At 42.5% G+C, this 12,828-nt stretch overlaps 1 long non-coding RNA gene across 3 annotated transcripts in view; it reads left to right on the top strand.

The window, feature by feature from the left end:
- Positions 1-12,828, top strand: part of LOC141414826 (uncharacterized) — a 56,586-nt gene that overhangs the window by 17,882 nt on the left and 25,876 nt on the right. Inside the window, exon 1 of one of the 3 annotated variants that reach the window (XR_012439713.1) lies at positions 4,802-4,884. The exons of the other annotated variants lie outside the window; for them this stretch is intronic. This is a non-coding gene — a long non-coding RNA (uncharacterized lncRNA). Of the gene's footprint in view, positions 1-4,801; positions 4,885-12,828 lie in introns of those variants that run through there. 3 annotated transcript variants of the gene reach the window in all.

Genomic DNA, 12,828 nt, shown 5'->3' on the forward strand with positions numbered 1-12,828 from the left:
ACTTTGCATATCTTAAGTCACTCAGTTTACCTCCAAATCCTGTAAGGTTGGTATTATTCCATTTTACAGTTAAGGAAACTGAGGCACAGAAACTATGACTTGCCTGTGGTCCCGCAGTGGCTGGGTTCTGACAAGCCTGAGAATCAGAGTATGGTGGGTAAGAACAATTGGCTGTTGTATCATTCTGCCTGGCTTGACTGCTGGCTCAATGACTTAAATGCGTCTCTACTGAAGACGCTTAGCTTAGTGCCTGGAACCAGGAAACATGGATGTAGGTATTGTTTCCTAGCGTTCTTATCTTGATGTTGCCAACATTACATTCACAAATGCCTTTATGTTACTGTAATAGAAATGTAATGGTTGACAGAAAACTACAAAAGTTACACTACCTCCATATGTCAAAGGCATTGGGAACATTTTTAAGTCTCTGAGTTACAGTGGTGTGGGGGAACCAGTTCGTAACACCATGTTGTATGAACAGTTGTGTGTGGGTATTCCCAACTTTGTCACTCAGTGACATCAGTTTGGTAGCTTGAAATTGACTATGATGAAGGTATTTACAATATGGGATGCTAGCAGGTATTACAATCAGAGTTCCCTCTCCACTTTGCATACCACAGCAAGCATCAGACTTACCTCTCTCTGAGCAGTTCCAAAACCTTACGACTATGAGGGCTAGGCAGAAACATGAAGTGAGAGCATTTATTTCAGTGGTGAAAATTTTAATAGATAGAATGAATTAGATCTTGATTTAGATCTAATTTTGCTGTTTTGACATGATGCATTCTAGGGACACACAGTGAGTGTAAAATGATTTATGTTTAAATGGTGTGTGTGTGTGAGAGAGAGACACACACACACACACAGAAAGTAATAGAGGGAGGAGGGAAGGAGATGTTATGTAATACATAAGAGTTTTGAGCAAGAGGGAGCTGCTATGCAGTTGGAGCAGTTAATGAAAGACCAATTATTTCTGGGTTTCATTCAGTTTACTTTCTATTTTTTGCCTTTGCTATTTTTTTGCTGTGCATTGACTCGCTGTCTTTGCATTAGGCTATTCCAGGGTCAGCAGTGGATTTTTATTTATTTAATTTTTTTATTGTTGTGCTGGGTGGGGGGTACACTGTAGCATTTACAAAGGTTCTTGCAATGTATCAAATACATCATACTTGAAGAGCAGTGGATTTTTAAAAAGTAGTCTTATTGAATTTCATTATCTCCCAGGAGGACAAAAGGTTCCTGAGTGGTTGTCCATGCCTGTTGAGTACTGTCTTGAGATTTGTCTTTTTCAACAATAGCTGACTTTCAATAAAGAAATTATCTTGAAAAATTGAAATGAATTTGGAAAGGAGTCAATTAAAGTTTCACACAGTGATGTTGTAGAAGTTTGCTATTATCAGTGGTTGACGCTAATTAACACAAGAATGTGATTTCAGATGACGAGGGATGTGTAAGTGCCTTTTTGTTGCTCTTACTGTGGTGGAAAAACCAACTCTTGTGGAAAATGTGGGCTCTGTAGCCATCGGAATATAATTGTGTGTGTTTTGTTTGTTTTTATAGAACAGATGCAAGACAAAGAACATCGTATGAGATATTGGAATGCAATTTCGAAACATATGTTTCCAAAATTATGGAAACGTTCTGGATGATAAATAAATCCTTTCAGCTTCAGAGGGTACAGGCTGCGAGGCTGGGGGAGAGGCGGGTGTTGGATGGGGAGGAACGTGGTTTAAGTAACGGACTGACTAGTAAGCACATCAAAGCCATTAAAGCATAAACCCCAGATTTAAAAACGTGAGAGGCGAAAGATTATGTAGTGCGGTCTGGCGGCTTTATAGAGCCCGTTTCAAATGAGGGGTAGAACAAAAGCCTGTGCGATTGAAGCTCTTGAAGAGATTTATTTCAGGAGAGAGGCAAACATTTTGCTCTGATACCAATTAGCCAGGAAGAAGCGCCACGTCATAAATGCCAATATTAAAAATGTAAATCCCACACCCCAGGGTGCGTTGAAGACAGGTCCCAGTGCTTTGAAGATGGAACGCATAAAGAGGTAACAGGAAGAGAGCTTGCCAGCTGCTCAGCTCCCTGTGCAGCGGTCCTCTGTCCTGTCCACCGGGAGCTTCCGAGTGGACACAGGCTTTGGTCTGGGGTGGTTTGGTCGCTTGACCTATTATGTGGGATTTCGATCCCGTTCTAGGGAATTCATTATGGGAACTCCAGAAGCCCCTTTTTATGGTACTCTTTTATCTGTGACGGCTCAGAGATGCTCCAGGGCTTTTTAATTTTAGTTTTGATAGCTTAGCTCACATAATAGATGTGTAAGGGTATTTACAAAATGCAGAGTGAAAATCAGCAAGTATGAGGAAGAGCACCTTTTTGCCTTTTAAGGAGTATTTGCATCCATTGACTTACTTGTTCCTCACTTTAGGTCTGTGCAAAAGGAAAGGCAGATAGAGGCATAGAGTTTAGAGTTCAGGATGAATCGGAATGATGCAGTTTAGCCCTTTCTTAGAGGAAAAGAGTCCAGGGAAGTAGAAACATTTTTTTTCTCTCTCCATTAACCTCCTAGGGAAGCAGCAAGGAGAGAGCTCAGTTTCTCTGTCCTCACCAGCATCGTGTTCTCAATCTTGAATTTCTCTCATTGACAAGGAGGAACCCCAGTATTCCAAAAAAGGAAATCACTAGAATGTCAAACAAAAAGTGTTGTCTGCAATAGAGATGTCTGTTGCTACAAAAATATTCAGCTCTCATCACTGAACTGGGATAATAAATCTCTTTACCTTTTGTATTTTGGTGCATTGAAACATTATCTTTTATGATCATAGGTGTTGCTTCATTATTTAAAGCATACTTGTTATTGCAGGAAAGACAAGCTCACATTTGATTTATAATGGAACGATTGTGCTTTGAGTTAAATGAAAGTTCAAAGGAAAATGAATTCTAAATAAGAATAATTGAAGAGATTCAAGGTTCATTTGAGTTTATATTCATCAAGGCAATTGTCTCCAGAAATCCTCTTATTTAAAGCAACAAGACAGATCGTAACTTACAAACTTCGCTTTTATGACATCACTTTATTCTATATATCATAATCAGAAATGTTAAGCCTCAGCAGTAATTTATACAAAACGTATTGTTACAGAGTTATAAATGTCATTAAGTGGTAGACTTATGCCTCAGTGTCATACAAGTCGAAGCTTGGATTTAAAAAAAATTACCCATAATGCAAGCATTCTGTAAAAATATTCTTAGTACTTCCTCCTCCAGAGTCGCCTCATATTAAAAGTTCAGTTTCATTTTACACCTGTACTCTGCTCTGGGAAGTGCAACCTTTATTTCTCCTTCATGTTTTTAAAGTCACCTTCTTAATTCTGGTAGAACATAACTCAAACAACTGAAAATGTTAGCAATGGATTTACAGTCCCTTTGGCTGCTCTCTGTCTGGGATGGGAAGGAAAGTGAAGCTGGAGATAACTTTTCCTGCCATCAAGGGACATCTGGAGAGTAGAGGCGATTAATTGTAATGTGCCAACTAGTTTTGATTATTCAGGGACTTGCCATGAAATTCGTGGATTGCTAAAGTCCTAGGTTTTCTATTTTGGCTAACTCCATCATTCAGTGGCACCTCTGGTGGTCAGGTGGGTCCACAAAAGGTGGCAAAGAAACAGCCCTGCTTGAGTGCCTACTTTGTAAAGATACACGGAGGATTTAAACTCTATATCTATATCTACATATATATGTACGTGTATATCTATCTATCTATCATCTATCTTCTATCTAGTTTCATTAATCTCCACCACAAACCTAGAAGGGAAGTGCTACTATCCTGTTTTGTAGATGATGAAAGTCCAGTGTAATTCACTCATTTCTCAAGTTCTTATTGACTATATTCTATGTGCTAGTCCCTGGATAAAATGAGACATGAAAGAGACGTGGTCCCACCCCTCTTTGAACTTAGCAATCAGCAAGGAAAAGTGAATTAGACAAATCATTCTGCATACAAAATGCAAAATTACAAATGGTGATATGTGTTATCAGTAAAAATTATAGGGAATTAGCAGATTGGAGATTCATAGACAGGGATGTGAGTTAGTTTCTAGGGTTAGAGGTGGCATTCCTGAGGGCCTGGTCTTTGAGATGACTATGGAAAGAAGTTGTCAAAGCTTGTAGAAGATGCCTGGAAGAGCTGGGGTCCAAACCTGAGTCTGCCTGAAGCCAGAGTCTATCCATATCACATCCCTACACACAGTAGAAACCCTGTACTGAAATCAGGACTTTGACCATCCACACTTCACAGCTTCCGGCCCACTAGACTCCCTGTCCTGGCGAGTTGGTGATGATGAATTGGCGTCTGCAAAGGCACTTTGCCTTCTTAGCAAGGAGACTGGCAAACCAAGCAGCCCTCACTCTCTCGGCATTCTTCCCATTTTCTTCATGGTTCTCTCTACATTGGAGTTGGGCACCAGCTGTAAGGTGTCTCTCTGGCATTTCTCCCGATGTGGGGAGAGGCCACTTTCAAGTTCTTGGAAAGGGCTTGATTAATGACCAGCCCACGCCAGAGTCTAGAAACATTGCCCAGGGCCCCTGTACAACTCCCCAGCACTGGCCTCCTTGCTGCCTTTCTCTGCTCAATGCTGCCTCCCCCAGTGTAAAGCCATCTTAGAGATTGGCTACCTGCCTGAAAACTCCCTGACCTGCTGAGGAACTGCAGCAGGGAGTCCTGTTAGCAGCTGTGAGAGGGTGGTTGGAGTCCGACCAGAACATTCTTTGCTCATGTTTTCCACCCACTCCGTGTCTGCAGGGTGAGAAGCCAGTTGGACACAGTGGCCACCCAGGGTTGAACCTTCCAGCTGGATCCAGGGAGGGGAGCTGTGGAAAATGGAGGTGAGAAGTAAATGAAACATTTTCTTGGGGCTTCTGCCTGATGATAGCAGGAGCTGTGATTTATCAAAAAAGACAGAGGTCTTGGATCACTCCCTCCAAAAAACCAAAACCCCAAGTGGGGGGCAGGGGGAGAATCTTCCTGAAGCCCAAATTTCTACCATTGGTGATTTCCTATCTGGAATTAGCATTGCCTTTTTACTTCAGTGGTTTTGTTAAAATGCAAACAGCCTGGGGAGAAGCTTGTGAATGAATTTATTGGATCTAAAATTTTTCTGTACCTGGTGAAAGGACAGTTGGAGGGCCTTGGGTGTCTTGGGAAACAAGTTGCTAAAGTAGGAGGAAGTAGGGTGCAGCCACTTTCCCTGGTCCTAGCTCCCCAGCCTCCCTTTTGCACAAAGCAACAATATCTTATTGTCACTAGGGGGCAGAAGTAGGCCAGCAATTGGCCCCTATTACTTATCAGTTCTGAAAACCAAAGCTGGCAAATATGCATTATCAGTGTTTTCTTTCTCTTAAGAATCCAGAGGCTGGGAGCCAGTGGCTCACACCTGTAATCCTAGCTACTTGGGAGGCTGAGATTGGGAGGATTGCTGTTCAAGGTTAATAGTTCATGAGACCCCAGCTTCAAAATAACCAGAGCAAAATTATCTCAAGGTGTGGTAGAGGGCCTGCTTTGGAAGCCAGAAGCCCTGAGTTCAAACCCCAGTTCTACCCAAACAAAACAAAACAAAACAAAACAACAAAACAAAACAAAACCCAAAAATCAAAAACCCAGAGTTTTCTGAGATGGTATGATTATAAATATTAGGCTGCAAATACTCAGAAGATAAAAGCTCTGTGTAGGTAAAGCAGATAGACAATATACTCTATTAATGTTCTCTATTATTTTTATTATGATCACTTATGAAACATTTCTGAGAGTTAAACTTCAAATGAGAAAGTTGGAACCAAACCGTCTTTCAAATGCATAGCAGTGCCCTTGAGTTCACAAAAGAGTGAAAATTTACGTACAGATATATTTTTTTCTGAGAACAAGCCCTCTTGAGCAATGGTGAAACCAAAACTCCCCCTCACAATCAAACAGACATTGCACTTTTATGGATGGATCTGTTCTTACTAAACAAATCTTACTTGGCAACTTATCTCAGAGCAAATAGTAAATCATTCCCAAAAGCTCCAGGCATTTAGTTCTTTCTGGGCAGTAAAACTTTGTGATGGTCTTGACAACATTTTGTAAAATCATAATTGCTTAGGGAAAGTGATTCTGGATGTCTTAAAATGTTCAGAATTAAAGAATAGCTGTTCCTTTGAGGGAAATTATCCTAATGCCGTGTGTGTGTGTGTGTGTGTGTGTGTGTGTGTATTATTTTTTATGTGAATTTTGGATTATAATCTACAGACCGCCATCATGTCTGTTAAGAAAGTGTATGAATTTGACTGGGAGGTCAGGCTCATGCATCATAACCAGATTTTACAGAGAACTTTGGGACAGGGTGAAGATGCTTAGTTGGCTATATATTAAGGTACCAGTACTCTCTGTTCAGTCCTACCTTAAAAATATATGTAGAAATATACATATGTATGTACTTAGTTGTGTCCCCCAATTCATATGTTAAAATCCTAAGGGCTGGAGACATGACTCAAGTGGTAGAGCACCTGCCTAGCATCTGGGTTGAGGGGTAGGGTTCAAGTGGTAGAGCTCCTGCCTTATAAGTACAAGGCCCTGAGTTCAAACTATAGTACCGCTCCCCCAATAGTCCTAGATTCAAGAACCTCAGAATGTGACTGTAAGTGGAGATAAGGTCTTCAAAGAGGTACAGTGAGGTCATTAAAGTGGGCCCTGATCCAGTGTAACTGATGTCCTTACAGATATGTTTTTATTTTTATTTTACTGTACTGGAGATTGAACCCAGGGCCTCATGCTTGCTGGGGAAGTACTCTATTACTGGAGCTATGCCACCAGCCCTATTTTTTTTTTTTTTGTTTTGGTGATATTGTTGGTGGTACTGGGATTTGAACTCAGGGATTTGCACTTGCTAGGCAGGCACTTCCTGGGTTTGTTTTAATTTCTGAGTCTGGTCCTTTTAATATTTGTTATTATTATTTTTGTGGTACTGGGGTTTGAACTCAGGGCTTCATGCTTGCTAGGCAGGTACTCCATTCCTTGAGTCATGCCTCCTGCCCAGTGTCCTTATGAAGGGAAATTATGACACTCACACACAGGGAGAAAACCATGTGAGGACACATGGAGAAGGCAGCCATCTGTAAGTAAAGGAGAGAGGACTCAGGAGACAACAGACTTGCTGACAAGTCAGGCTTCTCTAGAACTGGTTGATAGGAATTGTTTCTATATCCAATATGAAACAGTCTTCAAAATAGCAAATATGATGTTGTTTTCAAAAGTCAGTGTATTAAAACAGTATCTTTGCATATTTGAAATAGAGCTCACAATTTGGATTTGACAATTTTAATATCAGTCATTTTAAAGTAGAATTATTTAACGAAAGTCAAATCACTGAAGTCATCATTCCTGTGTAAGTTGTCATAAACTTAGCCAACTGTATTTGTACCAGGATTCAATGTAACTATGTGCCCGTTTCAATTGCTTATCCTTGGGAAGTACAAGTGCATGTTTTTTTTTGTCTTTTCCTCAAAATTGTGATAGGACACAATTTTGTCTTACTTTCTTGGTAAAGCCACAGGGTATTGTTGCAGTTTCTCTTTGGGATGGGATATAGAAAAGGGTAATAATCACTACTACCACCTCACCTGGGTGTTTTTATCAAAAACCCAGAGGGCAGAAGTGTAGCTAAGTGGCTAACCACATAAGAACAGGGAATGCACTTGTTTTTTGAAACTTTTTCATCTAGTTTTATTATCTCCCTTCTGTCACCAGATTTGCTCATTAAATAAGAACTTGTCAGGAGGCTGGGGTCAAGCTTGGCCTGAGTCATGGTAACCTTCTGGAATCTTGGTGCCTTCCTGTAAAGGGCAGGTACTCCTCTGATCTTCCTACAGCACTGACATTCTCTATAGTAAGTGAATTTTTGAGGCTAGTGGGTAAGTGCTGGGTTCGAAATAGCCCTTGGCAAAACTGGAAAGTTCAACATTCTTGCCCTGGCCCAGTGGCCCACAGTCTCCTTTCCAAGGCCTTTTTGAGTTTAGGTACCAGAGGCCCATTCTCTGGTGTCATCTTCTCCATCTTTCCCTCTTTCAAAGGCATTGGATGGGAATCATTCATGGTAATGCCAGTTCCTCAGTAGGACACCTTGCTCCATGGTGAGAGTATTTTAAACCACATTCCTATCTTTTTTTTTTTTTTTTTTGCAGTACTGGGTTTTGAACTCATGGCCTACACATGAGTCATTCCATCAGCCCTATTTTTTTGTGAAGGGTTTTTTTTTTTTTGGGATAGGGTCTCATGAGCTATTTGCCTGGGCTGGCTTTGAACCACCATCCTCCTGATTTCTGCCTCCTGAGTAGCTAGGATTACAGGTGTGAACCACTAGCTCCGGTCACATCCCTTATCTTATGTGTGGGACCTCCTCCTTCTGAGAGCAGTCCCAAACTTCTAGGAGCCAGTGGCAAGGCATCACAGGGTCAGGTCCTCCTTCCTATGCATCATGCTTGGAAGGCAGCTCCCTTCTGCGCTGGAGGAGAAGCTGGTGTGAATAGAAGAGCCGTGTTAAGTAGTTGCTATGAGCTCAGCATAACAGACAGGTGTTTGTGAGCAGGATTAGGAGCCTGAGTCTGCAACCTCTTGCATCTTCATCCTTTTATGAGAGGGTATATATTTGGGTGTGTATTTGCTCACTCTGGGCAACTCAGTGTCACACATGGGAGCCTGAGGCTTATGGGTAGGGGGACAAGGCAGGGCATGAGCAGTCTCTCATGGTGCTTGCTTTGTTGCCTCTCTGTCATATAGTTTGGGTAACACAGCATGGGAGACATGAAGAGATTGGTAAAATATTTGATTAGATGGACCAATGGATGAATGCATGAGTCCTTGGAGCTCACACCAGAGACTCCAGTTTGGGGCTTTCATTTGCTTTCCTCCTGTCCTCTCCAGTTAGGGGTGAGTTTGATACCTCAATACCATGGACACTGTGCTACTACTTGACCCCATACTACACTTTCTTTGTGTTACACCGTGTAGCACATAGTACATAGGCATATGCATACGACACATGCGGTATCCATTGTAAAACACCCACAAAAATGAGAACCTGAAAAAGAATGAGAAAAATAAATGCAAATAGAAGTTCTAATACTTCTTCTTCCACCCCGATGGATGCAAATAAACACCTCTGGGAGGGGGATGGACATTTGCTTAGTGTAGTGGTTTTATGCCTGACATTGGCCAGAATCTCTTTCACCCACCAGATGAAGTAAAAGCAGAATTCAATTAAATAAATTTTCACTGAGAGCCTATTGCATGGTGGGTAGTCTGCTAAATGCTAAGGGTGACAGCAACCTTATGGTCTGGGTTATTCCAGGCAGACCTGATTTAAAATCCTCTCTCCCACTTCCTCAGAAATAGACTTATACTAGCTGGTTGCATGCCCCGATTTTCAGTACAGAAAGTCTTGTGACCAGAGCCGTGGAAGACATTAAAGATATGGAAGACTGCTTTTGTTCCTCAAGTGTTATTTTGGGATATGTTGTTAGGGGAGACCACAGTAAAGAGCACGGGTCCCCAGGGAGGGGCACACAAGAGCTTCAAATGTTTTGGTGACTACTATTTCTGAACCCAAGAGGAGGAGGCTCAGATTTCCTTTATTATTCTTATCTGATTCATACATATATGCCATAGGTGCACTTATGAAAGATGAGCTACTTGATGAAAAGCAAAAAGAAATATAAAAAGACAATAGAAGGCACCAGGCCCTCTGGGATGAAGTACAATTAGGATGAAGCAGACAGTACATTACGCAGATCAATGGGGCTGGGGCAGTGTGGGGGGGCTTAGCCAATGAGGCTGTCACCGCTGGACCTGGAGGCATGGTGGAATGTGGGCGGGTAGAGAGGGGCTTGGTCCCTTCAGGGGAACTGACAGCAAGAGCTAAGGATGGAGGTGGGATTGAGCCCGAATGGTATGAGTGTGCACAGGAGGACAGCTGGCGGGCCTTCAGGGCTTTTTCTTTTTGTTTATTTGTTTTTGAGATGGGTCTCACTATGTAGCCCAGATGGTGGAGCTCCTGGGCTTAAGTGATTCTCCTGCCTTGGCCTCCTGAGTAGCTGGGATGACAGGTGCATACCACAGTGCCTGGCTCCTTTTTGGGAGATAGATGGGGTGAAAGGGGCTAGAGCATGTTATGAAAACTAGATAAAAGTGTTTTAAAATGTATTGAGGATGCTGAGGCACCATTGTCCAAAGTAAATGAACTTTTGGAAAATTCACTTGAAGCCATGGGAAATATACCTGTTGATGTTATATGCCTGATGCTTCCTCATTTCACTGGTCTCTGTTCATAAGGCAGCAAGAGCTTCCTTGTTAGTCTCTCTCCCTCCCATTCTATGTACTTTTAGATGAAAGGTCTTATATTTATATTTTTGGCAGTATAGGGGTTTGAACTCAGGACCTCACGCTTGCTAGGCAGGCATTTTACCACTTGAGCCACTCTGCTAGCTAGTTGAAAGGTCTTTTAAACATGCTGTCTAAACATATAATTTCCTGGCTGAAAAATGTTTATTTTTTTCTTTTTGATGGTACTGGGGTTTGAACTCAGGGCCTTGATTGTTTGGCGAGTATTCTACCACTTGAGACATGTCCTCAGCCCATTTTACTTTAGTTTGTTTTTTAGGTAGCTTCTCTCACTTTTGCCTGGACTGTCCTTGGACTGTGATTCTCTTACTTCTGCTTCCTGCCATCTAGCTTGGATTATAGATGTACACCACCATGCCCGGCCCTTCAGAAATCGTTTAATGGTCCCCACCATCTTTTTAATAAAGTCTGATTGCTGAGGTATGGCCCACAGTCCACCTGTGCCTTACCTTTGTCCTCTCCAGCCTGGGTTATTCCAGGTGCACCTGATTTAAAATCCTCCTGCTCTAGCCAAACTGAAGCATGCATGCTTCCTGAACTCTCCATGCCCACCTTTGTATTGCACTGTGTGGCTGTCTCTGCCCCCTTCCCCTGCCTGACATCTGCTCATTCTTTAAAACTTGGCTCAGGTGTCAGCATCCTCTAAGACCTTTGCTACTCACAGTGTGGTGTGTGTGCCAGAGGCAACGCAACTGAACCTCTCCTGGGGGCTTATTAGAAGTGCAGAAGCTCAGGCCCCACCTCAGACCTGCTGAGCCTGAAGTCTGCAGGAGAGTTGCATGCACAGTGAAGTTCCAAAAGTGCTGCTAGGCAGCCTCGCCTACCCCTGTGTACCACTCACAGATTGACTAGTTAGACTGCATGCACTCCTCTGAAGTCTTCTGCTTACTTCGATCTTCCCTATTGGACTTTGAAATCTCAGAGCTCACTGGCAATATCTTATCCATCTTTGCTGACTAGTGACTTCTCTAGAGCTAGCATGTAGTAGGTACTCAATAAATGCTTGTTGAATGAGTGGACAATCAATAATGGTCTCATGCTGGGAATAAATGTTGCTCTGTTGGTCATGCAACAGTGTAAGTAGGAATCTGTTCTTCATTGGGACTTGACTTAGCTTTCTTGTCTCAAGCATCTGTTTAAATGAGCCACTAGGCCAGCCAGGTCCGTGGTACCTGCCAGAGCCCAGAGCTGGTACTGCTAACGTTGACACTTCTGCCCAAACACTCTCCCACAATTAGAAATGTTTCAAAGTGACTGCTCCTTGAGGGGAGACACCAACTGCTTCCGAAAAGCAGCCTTTTCAGTTAGAAATCTTCCTTCTGATCAAAGGTCCACTTTAAATCTGGTTTAAAGTGAGGATGAAGAGGCCAAGTGGCATGGGGCATCACCTTTTTTTGACTCCTTACCCTGAAGAGCCCTCCTCAGGACTCCTAGTTCTCTCCAGCCCCAGAGCTAAGTTTTCTCTTTTATCTGGGAGAGGGAGATGGGTGACCTCATGCCAGAACTTCAGTGGGGAGAGATCCTCCTTTTTGCATTGGCTCCAAGGGGCACATCCATGGCTCAGTTATAAAATCCTGGAGCACCATTCCAAATGGAGGTGGAGGAGGGGACCTGAAGGTTGAGCCTTTACCTACACCTTCTCAGAAGGTTTCCCTGTTTTCTGCTACAGAACAGATTTTTGATTCCTCTCTTCCTGTCCTTCCACCCTGAATTTTCTCATTTAACCTACTTGGACTCAGGACAGTGAACTCTATTTGTGATGAAAATAATGCCTTGCTTTGCAAAGGGCTTAACTCTTCAATGTGTTTTCCAATCTTTGATCTTGCTTGACTCTCACAAGATGTGGCAGAATGGTTTCAGTGACTTCATTTTAGACATGTGGAAATGAAGGGAAGAGACTAATCCAAGGTCATTTAGCTAGCTGGAGGGTAGAGCTGAGGTTGGAATTTAGGATCCTGACTCTTAGTCAAGAGCTCTTGGCAGCCTGCTTCCTGATTTTGAAAGATGGATTCCTGCATATGTGTACCATGTGCCAGGACTTAATGTATTCTCTGTTAATCCTCATTTTTCTGAGAGATAGGTGCTCTATCTTCTCCATTTGACAAACCCAAGAGTAAAGTCAGACTCCCTGTCCTGCTAGTCAAATTTCTTCTTCTGCAAGATCCAGCTCAAATCTGACTCCTGGGCTTCCCCTCCTTGCTTTCCCCAGTGCCCGTGTTGCTTCTCCTCACTCTTCCTTTGAACTTGGTTGTCTCTAGAGCATCCCTCATGGGGTTGTAATTGTTTGACCTGTGAGTAGTTTGAGGGCATCATTTTTTGTTTGGGATAGGATACACTACTGGATAATAATATTCTTTCTTCTTCCTCTGAAATTTCATCTACAGTTTTGTTTCCTTGGG

Source organism: Castor canadensis, chromosome 12, assembly GCF_047511655.1.
Source record: "Castor canadensis chromosome 12, mCasCan1.hap1v2, whole genome shotgun sequence".
Classification (NCBI taxonomy): Eukaryota; Metazoa; Chordata; class Mammalia; order Rodentia; family Castoridae; genus Castor; species Castor canadensis.